This window comes from Bufo bufo, chromosome 6 (assembly GCF_905171765.1).
Source record: "Bufo bufo chromosome 6, aBufBuf1.1, whole genome shotgun sequence".
Classification (NCBI taxonomy): Eukaryota; Metazoa; Chordata; class Amphibia; order Anura; family Bufonidae; genus Bufo; species Bufo bufo.
In genome coordinates this window covers 259,629,195-259,656,908 of record NC_053394.1, presented here as the reverse complement: position 1 = coordinate 259,656,908, position 27,714 = coordinate 259,629,195, and the positions used below count along the sequence as shown (strand labels likewise).

Below are 27,714 nucleotides of genomic sequence, written 5' to 3'. Positions count from 1 at the left end.
TCACCCATAGTGGCCCCCAGCAGTAATAATGTCCTCCATAGTGGTCCCCAGCAGTAATAATGTCCCCCATAGTGGTCCCCAGCAGTAATAATGTCACCCATAGTGGCCTCCAGCAGTAATAATGTCCCCCATAGTGGTCCCCAGCAGTAATAATGTCCCCCATAGTGGTCCCCAGCAGTAATAATGTCCCCCATAGTGGCCCCCAGCAGTAATAATGTCCCCCATAGTGGCCCCCAGCAGTAATAATGTCCCCCATAGTGGTCCCCAGCAGTAATAATGTCACCCATAGTGGCCCCCAGCAGTAATAATGTCCTCCATAGTGGTCCCCAGAAGTAATAATGTCCTCCATAGTGGCCCCTAGCAGTAATAATGTCCCCCATAGTGGTCCCCAGCAGTAATAATGTCCCCCATAGTGGTCCCCAGAAGTAATAATGTCCTCCATAGTGGCCCCTAGCAGCAATAATGTCCCCCATAGTATTCCACAGCTGTAATGTTTTTTCAGCATAAAATAAATAAATCACTCACCTCTCAGTCGCTCCTCTCTTGATTGTGAAGGACCTACGCTCAGCGTGACCATGCTGGGAGTGCACGGTGACGTCATCACGCAGGTCCTTCTGCAGATCCTTCACAATCATTAGAGCAACTGCCTCTGCACTTGCAAGCTGATAAGGTGATTATTTTTAACCCCTAAATGGACAAATTGAACTAGGGTGCCTGTTTTGAATGGCTGTTAGACAAGTGTGCTCCTGTCCTGTCTAAGCAGCTGTTTAAAATGGTCCCATCGATTTCAGTGGGGGCCGTCTGCCCATGAAAAGTGCCAAAAACTGCCCAATTTTAACGTTTGTGTGCATATATCCTAATTGGCTGGCCATGTCCCAAACGCCCTACGACCCCCACCTTGTGGTCCTCCCCTCGAGTCCCTCAGACCTTTCCTTATCCTTCTTTTAGATCCCCGTCCCCTGACTTTGCTCATCATAAACCTGACCCAAAAACGGCGGCTGTGTGACCAGAGCCTGCAGGCAGTCAGCAGCACGGGCTCGTGTCCGCTCTGCCCCCTGCACGTCCAGTCACACTGTCTCCGAGCTGCGGCACAAGAGGACGCTCACACCGAGCTGCAGCCCCTTTAAGAAGCACGATGACCTGTGTGTGGGAGGAGGGGCCGCATCCTGACAATCAGGTGCACGTCTGAAGAAGGGATGATGTCATCGCTGGAACGAGACCTGCCCGGGAGCACACACAGGCAGAGCAGGAGATTTCCCTAATTGCAGCATTCCAGATGGGAGGATGAGGCGCCGCTCCGGACGGTGAGTTCCCGCCTGTCCCCGCTGAAGGTGACACACGCAGCGCGCCGTGCGCATTATCCAACTTCTTATATAAGAACCGCAGGCCGCACAGCTGTGCTCAGGAGCCAACCACTGGCACTGCCAGCCGGGCCTAGCGCGCCGACACCGGCCACTTACCGCCATATATATAGCCATGTTACTAGGCGGGTCTGGGGAGGAGAAGCGGCGCCCTGTACGTTACTGGGGTATGGACTAATGGCAGGAGAGCCAGCTCTGCCAGTCCTGCATGGACAGGCCCTGGAGGCCCTGCTGTGCACACGCTGCCACCTGTGGCTGTCCAGCATGCTGGGGGTTGTAGTGCTGCAGGTCACTGATGTGTTATTGTATCTGTGGGGAAATAATGGCCTATTTTCTAGTGTAAAATTAAAGTCCTCAGCCCAGTCAGGTCTATCTGTATGGTCCCTATTACATATTCTCTGTAATGGACCTCTGCATGCCACTCAGGGCTGTAGAAAAGTTGAGTGACAGCCATTATAGTCACCCGCCTTGGCATGACCCGTCACCCAGCATCCCAAGAACCCCAGCTGGCAAAACTGCCAGGATCTGGGCTGTATTGCTGTATATGTTGGCTGATTTGCGGTCAGGACTTTGGGAAATCTGGGTGACAACCAATGTGAAGAGCGTTTCAGCACCCCAGGGTGTTGTCAGCTGGCTCTTCTACACGACCTGTGTACTATTGTACTGTCCCTTCTGGCCATTTTAATTTTTTTTGCCAGAGTGTTCATGACTGAGTTGGGCAGTGGATTAGAGGCCAAAGTTGAATGTGCCACATACGCTTTAAGTATACACTGTGGTCCCCTCCTCTTGGTGGTCACTTTTGGCCAGTAACTATACCCTGTGGTTCCCTCTTTGGTGGTCACTTTTGGCTAGTAACTATACCCTCTGGTTCCCTCCTTGGTGGTCACTTTCTGACAGTAATTATACCCTGTGGTCCCCTCCTCTTGGTGGTCACTTTCGGACAGTAATTATACACTGTGGTCCCCTCCTCTTGGTGGTCACTTTCGGACATTAATTATAAACCGTGGTCCCCTCCTCCCTGGTGGTCACTTTTGGCCTGTAACTACACCCTGTGGTCCCCCCCTCTTGGTGGTCACTTTCGGCCTGTAACTACACCCTGTGGTCCCCTCCTCTTGGTGGTTACTTTCTGCCAGTAACTACACCCTGTGGTTCCCTCCTCTTGGTGGTCACTTTCGGCCAGTAACTACACCCTGTGGTTCCCTCCTCTTGGTGGTCACTTTCGGCCAGTAACTACACCCTGTGGTTCCCTCCTCTTGGTGGTCACTTTCGGCCAGTAACTACACCCTGTGGTTCCCTCCTCTTGGTGGTCACTTTCGGCCTGTAACTACACCCTGCGGTCCCCTCCTCTTGGTGGTCGCTTTCTGCCAGTAACTACACCCTGTGGTCCCCTCCTCTTGGTGTTCGCTTTCTGCCAGTAACTACACCCTGTGGTCCCCTCCTCTTGGTGGTCGCTTTCGGCCTGTAACTACACCCTGTGGTTCCCTCCTCTTGGTGGTCGCTTTCGGCCTGTAACTACACCCTGTGGTTCCCTCCTCTTGGTGGTCGCTTTCTGCCTGTAACTACACCCTGTGGTCCCCTCCTCCTTGGTGGTCGCTTTCGGCCTGTAACTATACACTGTGGTCCCCTCCTCCTTGGTGGTCGCTTTCGGCCTGTAACTATACACTGTGGTCCCCTCCTCCTTGGTGGTCGCTTTCTGCCAGTAACTACACCCTGTGGTCCCCTCCTCTTGGTCGCTTTCGGCCAGTAACTATATATACACTGTTGTCCCCTCCGGCCAGTAACTAGTGAGGGTCACAGAACCAGCTCCTGGATTACTAAGAAGGTTTGGGGAAGATGCAGATAATGTAGTATGGCTTTAGATGGTGATGAACGCCCTTGAACCCAGCCTGATACCTGGGCTAGATGCAGACTATAGTCCTGCTGTGTTTGATGGCATTTACATTCAATGGACAAGCATATATTGTGGTCCACATAAGGTGACCATACATGGCGTTCACTAGCTGGAGACATACTCTCTGCTGTGACACATTGACTTCGATATGAGGAAGTTTCACTATTTACACGGCATGACTGATGACATCACCTTTTTATGGAGAACATTATATTACAATGATTGTTACTCTTCAGACTACGAAAGCCGTACAATATCTCTAACACCTTCTCTGTGCACCTGCACGCTGACCGAGCATGCATGTGTCCTGAACAGGGAGAGGGGAAAAGGCCATTGACTGACAACTGAAGTGGTGGCTTATCTCCCTAAGATCAAGAGGTTGAAATCAACCTGCCCTTCCTTATCCCCCTCCTGCCATTGAGAGGCCACCATACTTAGATGGTCGTCCACTTCCGTTGATATTGGTGGGTTGGCCAACATCTATCAGTTGTGTATGGCCAGCTTTACCCAGGGCTAAAGACAGCCGCTGTGTGGATGCTTGGGGATGGGTCATCTATCAATGCCATTCATGGTAAACCGGTATAATCTGTTCTGTCAGGATGTGAAAATGAGTGAATCGGTTTCTGGGAAAGCTTGGTGGCAATTATAGTTTCTGCAAGGCCTGTCGCCCAGCTGTCCAAGTGCCAAAATACGGATACCGGCCGTGTGCATTCTGCAATTGTCTCGCTCCCATCCATAGAAATGCCCGCAAAATGGACCAGAGTAGGACATGTTCTATACTTTGCGGAACGCATATCATTTCACGGATGCGGAGAGCATATGGATGACATCCCATAGAAACAAAACACAAAATGTGGACCAAAACTATGGTCATGTGCATGAGGCTTTAGACATCTGATAGCTGAGATTACATCTCTGTGTACCCTGCTCTGGGCTGGGACTCTGGGAAAACTAGGTGACAACCAGGTCCAGTAGAAACAGATAAAACGAGTTATTTTCTAAAGTGAATAAGGCAAATTGGGAACATAACATATCAAATTGTAATCAGATTTTTCGAGGGAAATTAGCTTTAATCCGTAATTGGCTTTCAGTTCTTTCTCCTCTAAAATGCATGTCTCTTCTAGCCCTAATAATAAGCCACAAAACATTTGTCAGTTTTGGCAGCGGTGATACTTGGGTTTAGTTTAGCTTTCGACGTTTATGTCAGTGTATGTCTGTGTGTCAATGCTTATGTTGCAGCAGATGTCTTCAGCTTCTCCAGATGATCACCCAACGTGGTGGACCACAGTATGGAAGTGCTCTGTGGTATTTTCCGCAGTTTTTTTCATCTTTTTGTGTGTTAACGATAAAATGAAATTCTAAGAAACAGATGAACAATTCAGATTCCAAAACTGGATTCCAACCATTAAAAGTTACCATATGTTCTAATAAGGTAAATTTATCTTCCAGACTAAACACACATGAAAAAGATCCAGACGTTTTATTTTAACAGGGAGCCATTGTAGCCTCTTGTATAGGAAGGCAATGTGATGTGTCTTCTCCAAAATACTTTCACGTACCCAGGTATGTTGAATTGTATGAATCAGTGAACTAAAGATAACCATACCCCATAGCTGATATGCCCTCCCCCATATGCTGCCCGTACACATGCATACTTGGCATATTTTCTCAGTGGGGATAATTTACTGCTGCCAAACACTTCTGTCTGCAGCTTATCTCCCTTGGGAACAAAAGGATCGGGCATGTTGAACATACCCAACCATTGTTTCCTCTACCATCTGTTATTGGGGAAGAGTAGACGCCCCCCACCCCCTACACATTACATCTGGGCAGTCCCGGTCAAATGGGAGGGGGGGGGGGGGAGTTCCTCTAAGGCCCCATGCACACGACCGTATCCAGTTTGCGGTCTTAAAATCGCCGATCCGCAAAATACAGTTGCCGTCCGTGTTGCATGCCCATTATTTGCTGACCCATTGACTTCAGTGGGTCTGCGGTTTGCATTTTGTGGACAAGTATAGGACATGTTCTGTCTTTTTTTCAGTACAGACATACGGAAGCGGAAAGCACATTGATCATTTGTGTGCTTTCCGCATCTTTGTGTCCATTCCACAAAAAGATAGGATATTTCCGCAAAAAAGCATATACATATTTTACGTATCCCCGATTTGTGGACTGCAAAACTGATACGGTCGTGTGCACGAGGCCTAATGTGTCCGACCATCCTCAGTGTTCTAACATTCCAGCTTTAGGCCCTTCATAGAGGGTAGCTGCTTTGTCACTATGGCATTGAATGCCACTATATAGAAGTGGTCTCCAACTGATGACACCCCGGAAGCTGTTAGACCATGCTGGGGGTTGTAGCGGACAGGTTAGAGACCACCACTATACATATTATTGATGGGGTTATCCCTACAGAACACAGTTCACATGTGACTCGTCTTGATTTACAGTCTTTTTTTTTTTTGTTGGAGCTACTTTTGTGTGCCTCATGGTTCAGTAGAAGGGCTTGGTGCAGGCTGCAGGGGAGTGGGTAAGGGCTGGCTCATGGCTTTATTGGGGCGGTTTTACAGGAAGTTTGGGGGTAATGGAAGTCTATAAGTAACCTTCTTTATTGTAGATTCCATCATCTTTGATAGGAAAAAGTGCACTTCATGCAACATTCATATATATTTTTTTTTTTGTCAAAATGGATACTGCACTGGAATTTGATAGATGTCGGATGTCGGTGGTATCAGTCGTATGACAGATCTGGTAACTGAACATACCCCAGTTGCATGCATGATGGTTGTTGTACCCTACTGTGAGTTGGGGTTAGGAGAGATGGCTAAATATAGTCAGCTTTAGTTCATATTCTCTCTTTTCCACTTGTAGCTTAGGTACCGGCCTGGTACAAATCCCCACTGGTTTAGGCCTCATGCACATGACCGTATTCCTCATCCGTGTGCGATCCACATTTTTTGTGGATGGCAAACTGACCCTTTAATTTCTGGGGGATCGTTCACACATACATATTTTAGTGGATCCGTTTGTCCACTACACAGATGATACAACATGTCTTATTCTGGTCCGTATAGAAGTCGAGAATAGTCACTTCCGTGGATGGCAGTGAGAAAAATGCAGAATGCATATGGAAGGTATCAGCATTTTGTGGGTGCCTGGTTTGCAGACCGAAATATGGACACAGCGTTGTACTGACCCTGCTATAGCAGAGGGATGCTCGGTGGTACTTTGTGAAGAAAGTGTGGCCACCTCACCCACATCTGATCTAAATGAGAAAATCGGAGTATATTTCGAGTAACTTCTTAGGCCTCTTTCACACGGGCGTTGCGGGAAAAGGTGCGAGTGCGTTGCGGGAACATGCGTGATTTTTCAGCGCGAGTGCAAAACATTGTAATGTGTTTTGCATGCGCGTGAGAAAAATCTGCATGTTTGGTACCCAAACCCGAACTTCTTCACAGAAGTTCGGGCTTGGGATCGGTGTTGTGTAGATTGTATTATTTTCCCTTATAACATGGTTATAAGGGAAAATAATAGCATTCTGAATACAGAATGCATAGTACAATAGCGCTGGAGGGGTTAAAAAATAAAAAATTAACTCCCCTTAATCCACTTGATCGCGCAGCCCGGCTTCTCTTCTGTCTTCTTCTTTGCTGTGTGCAGGAAAAGGACCTGTGGTGATGTCACTCCGGTTATCACATGGTCTGTCACATGATCTTTTACCATGGTGATTGATCATGTGATGACCGGAGTGACTTCACCACAGGTCCTTTTCCTGCACACAGCAAAGAAGAAGACAGAAGAGAAGCCGGGCTGCGCAAGCAAGTGGATTAAGGTGAGTTAAATATATATATATATATATATATATATATATTTATATTTATATATTTTTTTTTTTTTAACCCCTCCAGCTCTATTGTACTATGCATTTTGTATTCAGAATGCTATTATTTTCCCTTATAACCATGTTATAAGGTAAAATAATGATCGGGTCACCTAGCAACCGTGCGTGAAAATCGCACCACATCCGCACTTGCGGATGCTTGCGATTTTCACGCAACCCCATTCATTTCTATGGGGCCTGCGTTACGTGAAAAACGCACAAAGAGGAGCATGCTGCGATTTTCACGCGATTTTCACGCAACGCACAAGTGATGTGTGAAAATCACAGCTTGTGTGCACAGCCCCTTAGAAATGAATGGGTCATGATTCAGTGCGGGTGCAATGCGTTTAACTCACGCATCGCACCCGCGTGGAATACTCGCCCGTGTGAAAGGGACCTTAAGGGTTCACACCTAAGGTCGTGGGTTCGCAATATACAGGCACTGGCTGTGTGTGCACCATATCGCAGATGACGACCCATTCAGTTGAATGGGTGAGCAAGGCTGATGATGTGGTGCGGAACGGAGGCATGGATCGGAAGCCCAGGGAAGCACCACATTGTCTGTACCTCCGCACCACAAAAAAGTGGTGCATGCACTACTTTCTTGAGGTGCGGCCCATTGGATGCGGACCGCAGACCCCATTCAAGTGAAGGGGTACACAGTCGGTGTTCGTGCATTGCAGACCGCAGCATGAGCCCTACTCAATCAGTACATTACCTGGCAGAACCTTTTGTTCCTAGTATTGGGGAAAAAAAATCCCTGGTTGGCATCCAGTGATAAACAAGGTTCTGGAGGTGCACCGTGTAGATGGTGTGTAGGTGTATCCAGATGGAAATGAGTGTGCCTATTGGATCGGTTAGAAATAAGAGCTATAGGATTTATATCTAACCATATTCTCATAAGCGCCAGCCTACAGACTATTTTATCTGGCATGGGTGAATGGAAAATATGTTTTTTCATAGTTGGTTTACGTAGTCAAGATATAAAAATAGAAGATGATCAACATCTTAAAGGCACGTTACACTGAGAAATGAAGAAGTAAAAATAAAGGACAACAAGCGCCCATTTGTCAGTCTCCAAGAGAAACCGGTTCTTTCTCTTCAGAACTCATTCAATTTTGGCAGGACAGTCTTGCTTGGTTTACATTGTGACGAGGACAAGTACAGTAGGGGAAGTTTCTGCTGCAGCAAGCTGCCTCCCAGCCAAAGCCCCCCTAAGCTGGGAAGCCTGTTTACACTGGCGGATTTTCTGCCGTCTATGACAAAATCGCAAAATATCTCCTTTGTAAAAAAAACATATAAGGTGCGGTAGATGGGTGTTTACTGTGTCCCTCTGTACGGAAAAGGGTATAAGGCGTATACAAAAAAAAAAAAAGTATGCTCGCTCATACCAGCCTAACAGGGCTAAACCTCGGCTGACAATGTCTTTTTTTCTGTTAAATAGTAGACCCTGTTTACAGCGCTTTCTTGTAAGTCCAAGCAGGGGAGCAGCCGATCCATTAACGCCCCGCCAAAATGCAAGATGGATGGGAGTTGCCTGCCGCAAGTTTGTTGTGTGATAAAATTGGTGCACTAGGAGGGGCATTAAGCAGCTTTCATGATTGTGTGTGGTCTATAAAACATGGTCCGTGTGACAGCCGAATTTCCCAAACCGACTGCGACTCATATGAGCTAAACTCGCTGCACCCTAGTGATGTATGATGCTATGAGTTGCAGCCTGACCACGGGTCTACCGTCTAAGGCTCCATTCAGACGTCCATAGTGCATTGTGGATCCGCAATACACCCGGGGGCATTCACACAACTGTATCCATTTTGCAGTTTGCTTAACACAGATTCTGCCCATTTACGCTCTGCATCCTTTTTATTTTAAATTTTTGTTATAAATGTGTGCTGTCTGCATTCTTTGCAATCCCATTGACATTATTAGGTCTGCATCCATTCTGCAAAAAACGAGGATTGGATGCGGACTGAGAATACGGTTGTGTGGCCGCAGTGCAGTACTACCTTTGGCCGTGGACTGAGAATACGGTTGTGTGGCCGCAGTGCAGTACTACCTTTGGCCGCAGTGCAGTACTACCTTTGGCCGCAGTGCAGTACTACCTTTGGCCGCAGTGCAGTACTACCTTTGGCCGCAGTGCAGTACTACCTTTGGCCGCAGTGCAGTACTACCTTTGGCCGCAGTGCAGTACTACCTTTTGGCCGCAGTGCAGTTCTACCTTTGGCCGTGGACTGAGAATACGGTTGTGTGGCCGCAGTGCAGTACTACCTTTGGCCGTGGACTGAGAATACGGTTGTGTGGCCGCAGTGCAGTACTACCTTTGGCCGTGGACTGAGAATACGGTTGTGTGGCCGCAGTGCAGTACTACCTTTGGCCGCAGTGCAGTACTACATTTCCACTGCAGTGACTGCTGCAGGAGTTATGTCTGGCTGTCTGTGACTTCCCTGGCAAAATGATTTGACTGTCGCTGCTGCTAAGTGCAACGCGCACAATTTTTTTGAACTTGAGCAAAAATCTTGTTACCTTTTTTTGTATCCATACATCACTCTCTCCGGTTTTGAAATGGGTGGGAAAGTAGGCATTGTTAGCTATGGTAATTTGTTTAGTTCCATGCTTGGCACTGCAACATTTTTAAAGGGGTTGTCCGGGTTCAGATCTGAACTCAGACATGCCTCTATTTTCACCCAGGCAGCCCCCCTGACTTGATCATCGAAGCAGTTCATGCTCCGATGCTCTCCTTTGCCCAGGGCAAAGGCATTTTCTGGAGTTCCGGTGACGTACCGTGCTCTCCATGGGGCTGCCAGGAAGCCCGGTGACATCACTGGCACTGATGGGCGGGCTTTAGCGCTGCCCTAGCCTGTAAAATGGCTAGGGCAGCGCTAAATCACGCCCATCAGAGCCGGCGACGTCACTGAACACACTGCGGAAGCTTCTGTCCCCGGCAGTGTGTTATTGTAAACAAAAGAGCCCGTGCCCTGCACGATCTAGCAAAGGGCAAGGGAGCGCATTGGAACATGAAATACTTTGATGCTAACATCAGGGGGGCTGCCTGGGTGAAATTATGGGTATGTCCGGGTTCAGAGCTGAACCCGGACAACCCCTTTAAGCCCTCGGTCACACTTCAGTGATTTGGTCAGTTATCTTGAATTTGAGCTTGTGAGCCAAAACCAAGAGTGGAGCCACCACATAGATAAGGTAAAATGGAAAGATTTACACCTGTGCTTTTGACCTGTGCCTGGTTTTGTCTCACAATCACTGACCAAATAACTGAAATGTGAACTAGGCCTAAGGAGTGTAGTACACCGACAGATTATCTGACCAGTTTCTGGCCAATCAGACCAATGGTTGGCATGTATAATAACAGATCTGTGTGTGTAAACGGCCATCTGACCAATGTCTGTCATATAATCTGTTGGTGTGATACAGGCCTAAGAGGTGGCAAACGCACTCCGGTTGGGATTTGGAGTAAAGAAAAACCGGAGTAGCATCTCTAGACAAAAGTGTGAGGATCAAAGATGCGCCTAATTTAACAAATGACGTGTGACATTTGATAAATTTGGTGCGGATTACACCGGCACACAGGCTCAAGCAAACCTGACTTCAAATATTACCCTCATGGCTAATCCTCCCCTCCCCCCCATGAGTCCTGTTTCACTCCACCCCACAGCTTTTCCTGTATGAGGTCTCTTCCATACGTCATTGTTTTGTTCAGAGATTTTCCATAAGTGATTGTGAGCCAAAACCAGGAGCGGGTGAAAGGCACAGAACAGATATGACTGTATATTTCTGTCTGCATTGCGGAATGTATGAAGACCCCCCTCATTTCAATGGGGCCATAAAAGATGCGGATAGCACACTGCGTGCTGTCCACATCCGTACTTCCGTTCCGTGGATAGAACATGTCCTATTCTTGTCCGTAATTGCAGACAAGAATAGGCATTTTTACACAGGAGAAAGAGCATCTGATCTGTAGAATGCACACGGTATCCGTATTATGCGGACCTCCAAAAACGGATCTGGTCATGTGAATTAACCCTAAACCTTATCTCTATGTAAGCTCCAATCACTGATGGAAATCACTGACCAAAACACTAACGTGAATTAGGTCTAAAGGTGGCCATACACATTAGTCTAAAGTTGATCAAAATAGATGATCTGAACCAAAATGATGTTTCATTGGGGGAAAAGTAACCACAAACGATTGTTAGCTGGCCGATGACAGACTGTCATTGTCTGAAAAGTTGGCCGCGTTGAATAATTTAGTTTTATAGCCGGATGGAAGAACGTTCCCAGAAAGATCTTGAGTCCATCGCCCGACTTCGTTGAACGTGTATGGGCAGTCTGATCGACTGTAACGACCAATATTGACTAACATTTGTATGGCCATGTCTGCTGGCAGATCCTTCACCAGATGTTTGTTCAACTGCTGTTCAAGCATCTCCTATCTGATGTGTATGGCCAGCTTTAGTTTATGTGCAGAAATAGATGCCAATCACTGTGTGGTTGGGGCAAGGAGGACTCGGACTTTGAGCCTTGCCAGTTTTTAAACATTTACATGAGAATGGCACAGAAAACTGCCACTTTACGATGCAGCGAGGGCCTCCTGACTGCAGGTCTGTTGTACTGTACGCACCATCATCTGTACTATAGACTAATAGTCAGACCGGATCTCACTGGGGATTTCAATCAAGTCATAGGAGCCTCCTGTTCGGTCGTGTGAGCCAATTCTTTCTGCATGAATAGCTTGATAAATGTAAGGGGACGTTCACTTGACGGCTATTACATGGGAATTTTGGAGTGGACAGCCGCACTGAAAACCCACCGGCGGCCACATCCTTTCTGCCTCCCAGGCGCGGAGCTCATAGGGAAATGTCCCTTCTTGGCTCGGCCGTGGCTTTAAGCCGCCGCTCAACGATGTTCAGCACCACCTCCCATTATAATGAACGGGAGGAAGTAAGGACGCGGCCGCTGGCCGGTTTTCACGAAATTTTGGTGCTGCTGTCTTGTGTCAAAATTTTGCTGTATAAGCCGTCATGTGAAGGTCCCCTAATGCCACCTCACCGTTGGGATTCATGCATATGACCATTTTTCACTTCTGTGCTGTCCACATTTTCCGCAGACATTGCGCAGTGTTTTTGCGGACACGTTTTTCCATTCCATAAATTATGGAACATGTCTTACTCTTGTATTGCGGACAAGAATAACCTTTTCTATTGATGGGAGTGAGCTAAGTACAGAATCAACAAAGGTATCTGTCGTTTGTGGATCGAAATAGGGACACGGCCGCGTGCATGAAGCCTCGGGTGAAAAACCTTATATTTGACGACTGCAGTGTATATTGTCTACTTGGTGCCATGCACAGTTGATGTAAGGACAATTCAAAATAATTCCTTGATTATATTACCAATCTGTCCACTGGCACAAAAATAAAATTCCGTCCATGTAAACTGTGTTGTGAATTCATGCAGATCTGGCTGGTAGAGCATGCTGTGCAGAGGGCCGTGCGACGCCGTCACGTGATCCTAGGCCCTCTCCAATATTCCCGTTTGTTGACCCACTTACTGCAAAGGAAAAGGCGGCACTTTGTCTGATAACTTCAGCTGGCTGCACGGATGAAAACAGCCTCGTGGTGCTAAGCCATTGCTGATGGGAACGGTGATGGTTAATACGAGAGGAGGGAGGGAAGACGAGGATGCCTTGTATTGGCGGTCTATTTTAGGTAATAACGGCGATTGCTTGGTGTGATGCTGATAAATGCTTTGAATAGAGGTTCCCATGGAGGAAGCTGCACTGTCTTCTCGATCAGAAAAGGGAGCATCAATTCGGACAGATATCCTGTATATTTTTAGATATTGTGTGTGTTTACTTGTAGTGTAATATACTGTATATATATGTGTGTGTGTGTGTGTGTATATATTGCAGATGTGTGCGATTTTCAATATATATTTTTTTCTTCTCTATTTTTTGCACGCTAAGCTGTAGCAGAAAATAAAAGGAACAGGTGTAATCACGTCTCCTCTCATGGCTGGCAGTGCGGAGGAGCTGGTTTGTGTGTCTGTCAGCTCATGAGAGATCAGCGTTCTCATTAGCATAGCTGTCAGTGGCTTCAGCCTCGGGGACTGCAGTCCTGGGCCGGAGCACCTCGCTCTGAAGCTGTCTTTATTTAGCCTGCTTTTCCCTAGCAGAATATTCTTTATGGCGAATCAGGAAGCCGCCCCAACCAATCAGAGCGCAGAGATTTGGGAATGGTCGTAAGTTGTCATGAAAACAAAGATGTTGCTTCAGCTGTGATATGCTAATGTACTGCCTTTGATTTGCTCCGCCAACTTGGATACAGCCAATCCTGGAAAACTTTGTGTGGATAGACGCCTAGTTATGTTTTGCTTTTGATATGCAATGTGTGTATGTGTATGTGTGTGTGTATATAATATAATATAATATATATATATATATATATATATATATATATATATAATGTATGTATTTTTTTAATCGCCATTTGTAGAGTGACATGTGTATGCTCCTGACGGAGAAAGACTTGTCCGAAGTTTAACCCCACGTTATGTAAACCATGGATGCGGTCTGGTTCTCTCATGCGGTTATGGTCATTATTGATTGTTGAGTTCTGTTTCAGTTGAAGCAATCAATAAAGGCAATGTGATGAGCGTCGTCTGGGACTCGTCTCATAAACTGTCACAGTGCAAATGCTTGCTGCCGGATATCTGGATGTGGACGGGTGTGAACAGACAGGTGTGCACGGTGTGTTGTCCACATCCAATCCACAAAAAAATGTGCATAGGATGCGGACTGAAAATACGGTCGTGTGAAGTATAACAATACCTTTACATTAATTTAAACTGGCTGTACTTGTTCAATGACACTGGGCAAAGGATGAACGATTGTTTTGGGGATTGGTTGACCGTGCGCAAAAAATCGTTTCTCTGACTGACGGGGGAAAATTTCAAACATGCACCGTGTGCTGTCCGCATCAGTATGTCCGTTCTGTAGCACCGCAAAAAAAATATAGAACATGTCCTATTCTTGTTCGTTTTAGGCATTGTTACAATGGATCCGCAAAGAAAAACGGATGGCATACAGATGTCATCCGTTTTTTTGACGGATCTGCAATTTGCGGACCGCAAAACACATACGGCTGTGTGCATGTGGCCTTTAGACTAATAAGTACGTGACCATATTGGTTTTGCTGTCCACAACTCGCAGATCCACAAAACACAGATACAGTCCGTGTTGACGCAATGACTTCGATTGGTCAGTGGCCTGCATTTTGCTGCCAAGTATAGGACCTGTTCTGTCCACAAAAGGATATAAATATATCAGCAAAATGTAGACCACAGACCATTTGAAGTCAATGATTCCACCAAAAAAAAAAAAAAAAATGCAGGTGGCACACAGACTGCATCTGTATTTTACGGATCCGCTGTGAATATTTCATAACTTAGTATTATGCATAAAGTTGCTATTATTTCCAAAATATTTATTTTATTTTATAATAATGATTAACATCTAGATTTTTTTAATTTATTTTTATTGTGTTTTCTTTACTGTTCAGCTTGGAGCCAGTTGCTCTTGTCTTTGGCTAGCTTTAGCGGATTAAAGGGATTGTCTGACCTAGAAACAAATTTTAATGAGGGCTGGAGGAGTGTTTAAATGGGAAAAAAATGCACTGACCTACTGAACACTGCTCTGTTCCAGTGTCTAAACTCATATCTCCGCTTTTTCCGGATCTTGTCTGTGGTCATGTGCACCAGTGCAGCCATTCAGTGGCCTTAAAGGGGTTGTCCGAGTTATGGAAAAAAAAAATATAGCACTGTAAATCTGATGGTCAGCGATATATAACTAAGCTAAACAAGTTTTAGGCAAAAAAATATCTATTTTCTCATTTCCCTGGTTCTCTTCTGGCCTTTTGTTTACCTGCAATAACAACAATCTCTGCCCCTCCCCCTGCTCTGCTAAGGGAGTGAATACAAGAGCTGCCCTGGGTGACATGTCTGCCTGCTGGGAGACGCAGCAGCATGTTGTATGTGTAGGACTACAGGTCCCAGCTGTATAATGACACTGCTAAGGGAGTGAATACAAGTGCTGCCCTGAGTGACATGTCTGCCTGCTGGGAGACGCAGCAGCATGTTGTATGTGTAGGACTAAAAGTCCCAGCTGTATAATGACACTGCTAAGGGAGTGGATGCAAGAGCTGCCCTAAGTGACATGTCTGCCTGCTGGGAGATTCTGCAGCATGTTGTATGTGTAGGACTACAGGTCCCAGCTGTATAATGACACTGCTAAGGGAGTGAATACAAGTACTGCCCTGAGTGACATGTCTGCCTGATGGGAGACTCTGCAGCATGTTGTATGTGTAGAACTATACGTCCCAGCTGTACAATGACACTGCTAATACACGCAGAATCTTCCCTCTACTTGCAATGCTCTGCAGAACTTCTCTTTCAGCTCCTGTGCCCAGCATTTGTCTCCTCACTGCCTGCAGCTACACAGTAAACACTTCAGCCCTGAGTCTGTGTAGCTGAAGGGGTTAAGAATCTTGGGAGAGAGCAATGGCAATGCAGGGGGGCGTGGCCAGCACAGTGACTCCTGTACAGATCTCTCAGGCTTGTGCACCAACATTATCAGAGCAGGGAGAGAAGCTGACATCACGTGTCATGTGACCCTCAGTGAAATCTGAGAAACCAGCCACTGGAGATAAAGTGAGTTAATTGGAAAGCTGTTACATTTGCCTAGTTAGAAACATAGAATATAAAAATAACTCGGACAACCCCTTTAAATGTGATGTGCCCTGAAGTGGTGAGTGACCACTGAATCTCTGCAGTCACCACTGAGACCAATGAATGGCTGCAGTGTGCATGTGACCATGGATGGGGCGTCACACTTGCAGCCTGCAAGGGAGCGAAGATGGAAGCCATGCCTCTGGAACAGAGCGTCGTTTAGTAGCTGAGTACATTTCTTTTTCTTTTATTTAAACATTCTCCCTCAGTAAAAATTCTGTGGAGTTGGACAACCCCTTTAAGGTAATTTATTACCGTATATACTCGAGTATAAGCCGACCTGAATATAAGCCGAGGCCCCTAATTTTACCCCAAAAAAATGGGAAAAATTATTGACTCGAGTATAAGACTAGGGTCAGTGCCATCCACAGATCCCCCCCTCCCCTAAACAGTGCCATCCACAGATCCCCCCCTCCCCTAAACAGTGCCATCCACAGATCCCCCCCTCCCCTAAACAGTGCCATCCACAGATCCCCCCCTCCCCTAAACAGTGCCATCCACAGATCCCCCTCCCCTAAACAGTGACATCCACAGATCCCCCCCCTCCCCTAAACAGTGACATCCACAGATCCTCCCCCTCCCCTAAATAGTGCCATCCACAGATCCCCCCCTCCCCTAAACAGTGCCATACACAGACCCCCTCCCCATAGCAGTGCCATCCCCTGATCCCCCTCCCATAGCAGTGCCATCCACAGATCCCCCTCCCCGACACCCCCAGGAGTACATTTATAAACTAATCAGTAACTTTAACTTTAATCATTGCTGATCTCTTTACTTGAATACCTTACTCTGTCTTAGCTCCGGTAACAGCAGTAAGTACGTGCGGGCGGCGCTCACTCACTGACGTCACGTGCCTGCGCCGCCTAGTGGGAGGAGCAGGCGCGTGACGTCAGTGAGTGAGCGCCGCCCCCCTTCACTGCCTGCTATTACCGGAGCTAAGACAGAGTAAGGTATTCAAGTAAAGAGATCAGCAATGATTAGATCAGCAACTTTAATAAAGAGATCAGCAACTTTAATAAAGTTAAAGTTACTGATTAGTTTATAAATGTGCTCCTGGGGGCGGCGTGGCCCTGTATATTCTAACCCCCAGGCAAGCGTTCCTGTCACCATGGGAACGCCTGGGGGTTAGAATATATCATCGGATCTTCTAACTCAGTGGCCTGCCTGCCGCCCAGAGGCTGGAGCCTCCCCAGCCTCTGTGTCGGCCCGGCCCTGCCGCGCGGATGTGCTGGGAGCTGACCGGAGCAGCTGTAAAGGTAGTAACAGCTTCTCTGGCCCCCAACATGTCATGGTCTGTATTATGACAATGTAAGTTGCCATAATACAGACCTAGACTCGAGTATAAGACGAGGGGGCTTTTTGAGCACAAAAATATGTGCCAAAAAACTTGTCTTATACTCGAGTATATACGGTATGTGTTATACGCCACTTTTTGACATAGGTCACAGATTTTGTCACAAAGGTGTTTTTCAACAAAATCTGTGACTTTATCCTGCTCACGCCACTTTTGCGAACTGGTGGAGAAAAGGGGGCGTGGGCGGTTCGGCTGGCTTGTCTCATTCTTCATTTTCCACGTCAGTTTATGGCGTGGAAATTGGCCGTAAACTACGCCAGCATAGGAGCTGGCGTAGATTAAAGCCTGCTGCGCGGCAGGAAGCCCCAAAGTTAGGGCTCATGCACACGACTGTATGTATTTTGCTGTCCGAAAAATATGGATGTTGTCCGTGTGCATTCTGTATTTTGCGGAATGGAACAGGTGGCCCCTAATGGAACAGTCCTGTCCTTGTCCGTAATGCGAACAATAATGGGACATGTTCTATCCTTTCGCAGAACAGATATACGGTAATGGAATGCACACAAAGTAACTCCCCTTTTTTTTTTTGAGGACCCATTGAAATGAATGGGTCAAAAAAAAAAAAAACAGAACTGACATGGAAAGAAAATGTGTGTGCATGAGCCTTTATGTAGAGGCCCCATATTGTTTTCAGCAGGACTGGCTGGTACAGCTATTGAAGGTGGATGGGCACCCTCTGCAGCCAATTGCTCTTACGTTGTACTCCCCCCGGCTATTCATTTATTGACGGAATTCCAAGCTTTGGGGTGGAATTACTAGGTGTAATTTAGTGTCTTGTTTATAGTTAAAGAAGGCCTTCAGTTCCTCTGATAAAATACTTGTATTCGCCATAAAATAACAATTCTGAAATCTGGAGCATATTTATTTTATTCCAAAGGAATGAATGAATTGACAACAATCGTCTTCTGACAACAAGTTGTAAGGCCCCTAAAGATCAGGCTGCTGAAGCTCCCCGTATCCAGCATTGACGGATACTGCAATGTACTGTCTGATCCCCATTGACTATAATGGGATCTGGCGGTGATCCGGCTGCTTTTCCGGCATAAATGCTGGGTTTTGGCCAGATAAATACCGCTGTATGCTGTTTTTTTTTTATTTTATTTTTTTATCCGGTATACAGCTGACATTTATGTTGTAACAGCCTGTCCTATCAAGCTATCGGATTCGCAACACTAGTGTGAACGTAGGCTAAGGGCTTATGCACACGACCGTTCGAGTTTTTACAGTCTGCAAAGCACAGATACCGGCCATGTGCGTTCCGCATTTTGGGGAACAGAACGTCCTGGCCTCTATAGACCTGTCCTATTCTTGTCCGTTATACTGACATGTTCTGTTTTTTTTTTTTGTGGGTGCAAAGGAACAGACATACGGACGCATCTGACTTGCACAAAATGTGAATCGGATGCATAAAAAATATACGTTTGTGTGCTGGAGCCCTAACCCAGATGTGTCACCAAGGGAATAGTTGCACCCAGTTGTCAATTTAATACATTTCCAAGAATAACAGGGGAAGGACACTTCAGTGTTCAGAAAGGATGACTCAGAATACAGATATTTACTAAAACACACTTCAGGAACGCTGATATTTAACCCCTTAGGGACTTGGGGCGTACCGGTACGCCCTGTTTCCCGAGTCCTGAGTTAAATGAAAGTGCAGAACCCCTTTAAGGACTCGGGGCGTACTGGTTGCGGCGCAGCAGGGGTTAATAGGAACAGGATGCCCGCTGAAATCATTCAGCGGGCATCCTGTCACAACGCCCCTCCCCCCCCGTATCGGTGATCGCTGCAAACCGCAGGTCAATTTACCTGCGGCGGTGCCATCGGGTCCCCATGTGGCTGTAGGGGGGACACGATGGCATGGAAGGCAGTGGGATGTCTAAGGAAGGCATCGCGCTGCCTTCCGGTGAAGAGCCTGTGAGATCTAGCCCCCTGGATCTCACAGGCCGGAAGCTGTATGAGTAATACACACAGTATTACTCATACAGCCAATACAGAAGTATTGGAATGCATTGTAAAGGATTAGACCCCCAAAAGTTCAAGTCCTAAAGTGGGACAAAAAATAAAGTGAAAAAAAAGTTGAAAAAAATAACGTTTTCCCCCCAAAAAATTTAAGTTTCAAGTAAAAATAAACAAAAAAGTCATTTTCCCCAATCAAAGTAAAAAAAATTGGTAAAAAAAAGTATACATATTAGGTATCGCCGCGTCCGTATCGACCGACTCTATAAACATATCACATGACCTAACCCCTCAAATGAACACCATAAAAAATAAAAACTGTGCTAAATAAACCATTTTGTCACCTTACATCACAAAAAGTACAACAGCAAGCGATCAAAAAGGCGTTTGCCCACCAAAATAGTACCAATCTAACAGTCGCCTCATCCCGCAAAAAATGAGCCCCTACCTGAGACAATCGCCCAAAAAATTAAAAAACTATGGCTCAGCATATGGAGACACTAAAACATAATCTTTTTTTGTTTTGAAAAAGCTGTTGTGTTAGGCCTCATGCACACGACCGTTGTTTTATTCCGTGTCCGTTGTTCCGTTTTTCGTGATTTTCTGCGGACCCGTTGACTTTCAACGGGTCCGTTGAAAACTCTGCTAATGCACCGTTTGTCATCCGCATCCGTGGTTCCAGTCCGTCAAAAAAATATAACATGTCCTATTATTTTCGCAGAAAACGTTTTGCGGACCAATTCAAGTCAATGGGACCGCTAAAAAACACGGAGGCACACAAGATTGTCACCCGCGTCCGTTTTTTCCTATCATTTGCATGGCAAACCTGTCAGATTTTTCCTTTATGTCTGGTGATCCTTCAAAAATAAAGGAAGACACACGGAAACGGATCACGGAACCCCATTTTGCGGAACGGAACACAACATCGGTCGTGTGCATGAGGCCTAAAACTTACATAAAAAAAAAAAAAGTATACATATTTGGTATCGCCGCGTTCGTATCGACCGGCTCTATGAAAATATCACATGACCTAACCCCTCAGATGAACACAATAAAAAATAAAAACTGTGCTAAATAAACCATTTTTTTGTCACCTTACATCACAAAAAGTGTAATAGCAAGCGATCAAAAAGTCATTTGCACCCCAAAATAGTGCCAATAAAACCGTCATCTCATACCCTACCCAAGGTAATCGCCCAAAAACTGAAAAAATTATGGCTCTCAGACTATGGAAACACTAAAACATGATTTTTTTTTTGCTTCAAAAATGAAATCATTGTGTAAAACTTACATAAATAAAAGAAAAAGTATACATATTAGGTATTGCCACATCCGTGACAACCTGGTCTATAAAAATATCACATGATCTAACCTGTCAGATGAATGTTGTAAATAACAAAAAAAAAAAAAAAACGGTGGCAAAACAGCTATTTCTTGTTATCTTGCCTCACAAAAAGTGTAATATAGAGCAACCAAAAATCTTATGTACCCTAAACTAGTACCAATAATACTGCCACTCTATCCCGTATGCGCATTGAATGTCTGACCGCTCCGAGCTGAGATCTCAAATGCGCCGAATACAGCCGCGCACGGCGCATGCGCGAGAACTCGTCCGCTGCGTCACACGGAGGAGGACATGGGCGGGCTGGAGGGACGCGCTGGGCGGCGGCTGTGTATGAAGGTAGACGGAGCCTCTAGGTGCTAATGACGCCCACATAGCACCTAGAGGCTCATTAGCATATTTATAAAAGTTAGTTTTTTAGCAAAACCGCTGCCCCACAAGTGATTATAGTAGGATGGTTGGCCAGAGCAGACACTAGCAGATCGCTAGTGTCTGACAACTAATTATGTCATACGAAGTGATAGAAACCCTTTAAGGTGAAATAGGGCTGAGTCCTTAAGGGGTTAAAGGAACACGGCTGTCAATTTTTTATTCTCACGTAGTAATCGCCTATATATGAGTATTCTATTTTTCACAAAAAATGTGTGATGTTCCCTTGCCTCTATGGATATCAAACAATTTTCCTTGACTTTCTCAGATCATTCACTGTGACCAGAGGCAGAAAGGGGGATGAATGACTAAATTAGTAGGGATCGACCGATATTGATTTTTTAGGGCCGATACCGATACCGATAATTTGTGAACTTTCAGGCCGATAGCCGATAATTTATACCGATATTCTGGGAATTTTCATTTTTGAGAAAAAAAAAAAAATTCCTACACAAATCTGCTGAAAATTAATATGTTTATTGTTAATGTGTATTTTTTTTTTATAAGTCTTTTTCATTTATACTTAATATTTTTGTGTTTTTTTTTTTTTTACTAACTTTTAGCCCCCTTAGGGACTAGAACCCTTGTCCTATTCCCCCTGATAGATCTCTATCAGGGTGAATAGGATCTCACACTGTCCCTGCTGCTCTGTGCTTTGTGCACACAGCAGCATGGAGCTTACCATGGCAGCCAGGGCTTCAATAGCGTCTTGGCTGCCATGGTAACCGATCGGAGCCCCAGGCTTACACAGCTGGGGCTCCGATCGGAGGAGCAGGGGAGAGGGGATCCTGTGGCCACTGCCACCAATGATTAATACTGGGTGGGGGGGGGGGGCGCACTGCGCCACCAATGTTTTTACTATTGGCCGGGATTGGGGTGGGGGGCGCACTGCGCCACCAATGATTAATACTGGGGGGGGGGGCGCACTGCGCCACCAATGAAGATAAGTCTCTCATTCATATACAGGAGGCGGGAGCTGGCTGCAGAATCACATAGCCGGCTCCCGACCTCTATGAGCGGTAGCTGCGATCCGAGGCACCTGAGGAGTTAACTACCGCGGATCGCAGCTATCGCTCATAGAGGCCGGGAGCCGGCTATGTGATTCTGCAGCCAGCTCCCGCCTCCTGTATATGAATGAATGAAAGGCTTATCTTCATTGGTGGCGCAGCGGCCACAGCCCCTCCCCTCCTCTTGTCTTCTCTTCAGTCATTGGCGGCAGCGGCAGCAGCACAGGGGGAGGAGACACTGCTTCCTTCTCCCCTGTGCTGCGGAGGGAACACAGAACGCGCTGAGAGCAGCGCGTTCTGTGTTCCCCATACGTTATCGGTATATCGGCAAAATAGATGCCGATAACGTTCAAAATCCTCAATATCGGCCGATAATATCGGCCAAACCGATAATCGGTCGATCCCTATAAATTAGGCCTAGTTCACATGGCTGATTTTTAAAGTTTCTGCAGTGAGACAAATATGAAGAAGTCCGAAGATGAAGGCTACCACCAGTTAGTCGGGTTTTTAGTGCCTTTCCTAAGATTTCCACCTTTGATGGGTTCAGTCACTGGTCCTAGTTGCTATAGGCAATGCATTCCACACATATACTCTCTCAACCTCTTATCCTAATTCTACTAATCTACTATTATACTATAACAATTTTTCTTGGAAACCGCAGCAAACGAAACAATGGGTTCCCTATCTACATAGGTGGTTAATCTCTGTGGACTGCTACAGTGTGATAATATTTTGTATAGTTTTCAGTGGTATAGTTCTGCTAAAATAGAGCCAAAAGTTCTTAGAAAAATTGCTTTCTATGAATATTGAATTTAAAAGAAATACCTCATTCTGACAGAAGTGGCCCTTTAAGAGATTATAAATATAATTAAGGAATAAAGAGATTTATCTACCGGTCAGTTCAGTTAGTCTGGGAAGATGTTTTTTTTTTTCAGTTAACCCTTGGCATCTGTGCTTAAAGGGGTTCTCCTGGTCTTTTAAAAAAAAATCAATTCACCCGCGATGCTAGGGAGACTTGTCACCGCCTGGCATTGGCTGCCCCCTCTTCCCGACAACGGAGAAGAAGCAGCGGGGACCAGGAGCGGCGCGGGGAGCCAGCTAAGTAGAATCGGTGTGAAGGGCCTGGACATATGGGGGGCATTTCCAGGCTTGGATAACCCCTTTTAAAGGGATCATCAGGGGACTAAAAAAGATGTTTCTTTAATTGTTGTATTCATTGTAATGTCCCTTAGGTGCATATTCTTACCCTATCTGCCCCTGTTCACCTGCTTCAAGTCTCAGTGCAGTCCAGAAGTCCCATGTGGTTGGGTGATGTCTTGACCCTGTATCATGTGACCACCGGCCCTAAACCCCCTCCTTGGTGTTGGCTCTTCACTTGAATAAATTTGGTTAAAGTCCTATTGAGGATGTTGAATGGAGGGAGGAAAGGAGGTTGATTCCTCCCTAGCATTGGCTTTCCATACAAAGCAAGGCCAGTCCTCTGCAATTACGTCTCTGTGGTCTGTGTATTATCAGTAGGGTTTAGTAAAGTGCGATTCGGATTATGGATCCGAAGTCGCTTTATTCAAAACTTCATTTGAATGCTGTACAGATCCACAAGGTAATACTACTTCACAGTACTGTAGGATTCGCCATTTCAGGTGAACCATATTGTGTGAAATGGCCAATCCAACATCACCTGAGGTTCTTCAGCGTGTTCACGAAGGTGCATCTGGCACTTTAGGAATCGTCGAACCCACTTAACTTGTAAACAGGTAAGGATAGGTTAAAACTGACACTTCCAGTCTGTGTCTGAGTAAATTCTAGCCTAGATTGATATATCGCATCACCCACCTTCCCATTGGTAAACACTGAGCTGATTATAATATGGTGGATTTCAAAATTCAAAACTTTTCCCCCACCAAATATTGCAGCCTCCCTCCCAATTAATATGTTCACTCATACAAGTACACTAGTTAAAAAAAGTGTGTCCAGATTTTTGTCTCACCCTGTATATTAAGGTGTGATGTATACAATACATATCCTATTCAGGTCCGTTTTGTGGACAAGAATAGCCCAGAAGGTATCCATATTTTGCAGATCTGTTGTTTCCGGGGGCGGATTGGCCATAGACCCTACAGGGAAATTTCCCGGTAGGCCAATGCCCCAGGGGGCCACCCAAGTCCCTCTCTCTGCTGATGACCAGGTACATAATGAGCACACAGCAGTAATGAACGCTGTGAGAATCAGGTACCAATGTATCCAGCCAGCGACCACACATGCCCTCCTGAATTCAACTGCTATGTACCACATCCCACCTCCTAAGCCTGCTCCATAGACTGGATGAGGAGGACAGAAGATGGTTGCTATTGATGGGCACCACAGAGGGACTGCTTATGGGGCAGTATATTGTGCTAACTGTGTTATTTGGTTCTGCTGGGGTGGTATTTTGCCCTATGGTATTGTTGAGCCGCCTACTTGTGTTGCCATGCCTTCTGTTAATTTGGACCTGCCTACAAAATAGGGCCACTTTAAATTCCCAGTCCGCCCCTGGTTGTTTCTGTAGTGAACTACAAACACGGTCATATACATGTGTTCTTTTAGTTTCTCAGTAGGGCACATTCAATGCTGGCTCAGCATAGGCACATACAGTACATCTGTATTAGGGTTGTAGCGGGTATCGAATTATCGATACCATACAGAAGTATTGATTGGGTATCAAAGAACATGGCGCACGCTGCTTTCAGCGTGTGCCATGTTCTCCTCAGCAGCACAGGGGAGAAGGAGTCTCTCACTCCCTCCCCCCTGTGCCGCTGCTGCCGCCAATAAGAAGAGAGTGGCGGAGGAGGGGAGGGGCTGTGGCCTCTGCGCCACTAATGTTGATAACTCACCCATTAATACAAATATAGGCGGCGGGTGCCGGCGGCAGAATCACATAGCCGGCACCCGACCTATATGACAGGGCTCTGCGATCCGCGGCACCCCTCAGGTGCGGTCACCTGCCGCCTATATTTGTATTAATGGGTGAGTTATCAACATTGGCGCAGTGCACCCCCCCGCCTCAGTATTATAATCATTTGGTGGCAGTGACCACAGGGTCCCCTCCCCTCCTCCTCATTGGTGGTGCAGTGGCAGCTTCTGATCGGAGCCCCAGCAGTGTAATCCTGGGGCTCCAATTGGTTACCATGGCAGCCAGGACTCTACTGAAGCCCTGGCTGCCATGGTAAGCTTTCTGCTGCTGTGTGCTCAAAGCACAGGGCAGCAGGGAGAATGTGAGATCCTATTCACTCTAATAGAGCTCTATCAGGGTGAATCGGACAAGGGATTAAAAGATCCCAGGTTCTAGCCCCTAAGGGGGCTAATAGTTATTATATAAAAAGTTTAGAAAAAAGGTTGAAAAAAACAAACCCCAAAATATTAAGTATAAATCTCCTCCTTTCCCAATTTTACATATAAAATATATGAATAATAAATAAACATATTAAATATCGCCACGCCCAAAAAAGTGCAAACTATTAAAATATAAAATATCTCCTATGCAGTGAACGCCGTAACAGAAAAAAAAAATACATATAAACTGCATGATTCGCCATTCTTTTTAGTCAACTTGGCCCCCCCCCCCCCCCCAAAAAAAAAAAAATAGGATTGGACTGTTCGATTATGGGCCGGACGTTCAATAAAATGTGGAATGCACGTGGCTTTTTTGGTGTTTTAGATTTTTAACGTGGTATCGCGTATCGCAATACTTTTTTATGGTATCGAAACCGAATCAAAATTTTGGTATCGCAACTACCCTAATCTGTATTCTACTTTAAAGTGTATGTTTATTATAACCACTGTTTAACAGCCAGTTCAGATGGCAGAATTTGCAGGCGGGATTTTGGATTGGCAGCTGCGTGGTGTCACCTACCATTGTTTGCAATGAGAGGCAGCACTGCTGTTCACGCAGTTAGCGGTTTAAATCCACAACTGCACCAAGAATTTATTGTAGGTGGTGCTGGAGTAGAGTATGGGGGCTGCACGGGAGAAATCTTGTAGACGTGAGGAGCAGACAAGAGGACAGCAAAGCATGAGATCTTTGGAAGATTGGAGATGTACAGGGAGGTTAAGTCATAGATGTGTGAAGGGGGTAGGTTGTGTATGGCCTTGTATGTAGTGGAGTTCAATGGGCAATGATTAGCCAGGGAACAGATTGGCAAAGGAGAGAGGTGGACTTATTGGGCAGCAGAGATGTATTGGAGTTTTGCAAGTATGTTAGATGGGAGAAAAGGGTGTTGCAGTGGTCTAGGCAGAAGATGTTGAGGATGTGCCACCAGCATTTTAGTTGACTCTGAGTTGAGGAAATCTTTTTGAGTTGGAGGTGGTGAGGGCTCCAGATGTGTGGTTTAACTAACAGGGCAAAATCTGATGTTGTTCCAAGGCAGTGGACTTGTGAGACTGGAGAAAGCGTGAAGTCATTAATTGTGATAGGTTTAGTGGGAGGGCTGAGTAAGATAGGGAAAGATGATGAAGTTGTCTGTCTTCATGTTTAGTTTTAGAAAGGGGGAGGTGGAGGAGGACATTGCTGATAGACCTGCTGGAATGCTGGATATTAGGGAAGTAACATCTGGGCCAGGGAAGTGAGGTTGAGTGTCATCAGCATAGAAGTAGTATTGAAAGCCACGGGGGTCAATAAACTTTCCTAAGCCAAAGGATAGATGGAGAAAAGTAGGGATCTAAGGTCAGAGCCCTGGATCCCTACAGTGCTCAGACTGTGGCTTTAAAGTGACACTGTACTTTGAACAAACTTTTGATATGTTGTAGGGACATATCATAAGTTTAGATCATTGAGACCCCCACTGATCTCTAGAACAAAAGGAGAGAAGTGTGTGCATTTTGCACCCTGTGTCCTCGCTGCCTGACAGGAACCAAGGCGGACTCGATAAAAAGTCTGTGGGCTTGTCTTGCTCCCATCTCGTGCAGCGAGGAAAGAGCTCAAAGTGCTTAGACCCCCACCGATCTAAACTTACGATGTGGCCCTACAACATGTCAAAAGTTTGTTTAAAGTACAGAGTCACTGTATAGAATACTAATATGCCAAAAACTAGAGCCTGGCAATGGAGCTGCAGCCAGTGTAGGAATGGAAGTGCAACCTCTGGGTGCTCAGGCAACCGAGGCCAGAGGTTTCAGTAATGACATGGGATGCGTCCTCGTTCACCCAGTAGATGGGAGTTTAAAGGTTTATGGCGTATCCTGTATATCTCTAAATATATTGAAGCGGGTTTAGTTATATAAATGACATTTTTTGATTGGTCTATATGTACACTAGGTGGTGTGTGTATGTATAATATATATATATATATATATATATATATATATATATATATATATACACCAATTTTTGTGGTGCACCAAATGACCATCCCCACCTATTTTCATGCAAATTTCTGATGATTTGAGCACCAAATGTTCCCAATAAGGACACCTATGCTGCATGGTGGTATGTTTACTGAGGTGATAATTAAATCTCCTGACTGCCAAGGGGTTTTCGATGCTGGACTGGCAACAGCCTTATTCACATGACTGTGCGATTACTTTTTTTTGTTGACATCCATCACACGGCCGTTTTCAGACTACTGAGAGTATATCTGTGTATTTACACCTATTTCTTTTAAATGACTGAATACTGGCTAGGAAAAAATAGAACATGTCTGTTTTCACGGCCCGACAGCGCCCATGAG

The 27,714-nt window shown here is 45.8% G+C and overlaps 1 protein-coding gene across 7 annotated transcripts in view; it reads left to right on the top strand.

The window, feature by feature from the left end:
* The first annotated feature begins 1,132 nt into the window (after positions 1–1,132).
* Positions 1,133–27,714, top strand: part of USP54 (ubiquitin specific peptidase 54) — a 154,870-nt gene continuing 128,288 nt past the window's right edge. For 2 of the 7 annotated variants that reach the window (XM_040437945.1, XM_040437940.1), the window contains exon 1: positions 1,136–1,304. The gene's annotated coding sequence lies outside the window, so the exon portion shown is untranslated. Of the gene's footprint in view, positions 1,332–12,773; positions 12,852–27,714 lie in introns of those variants that run through there. The other 5 variants (XM_040437947.1, XM_040437944.1, XM_040437943.1 and 2 more) reach the window with 5 other exon arrangements.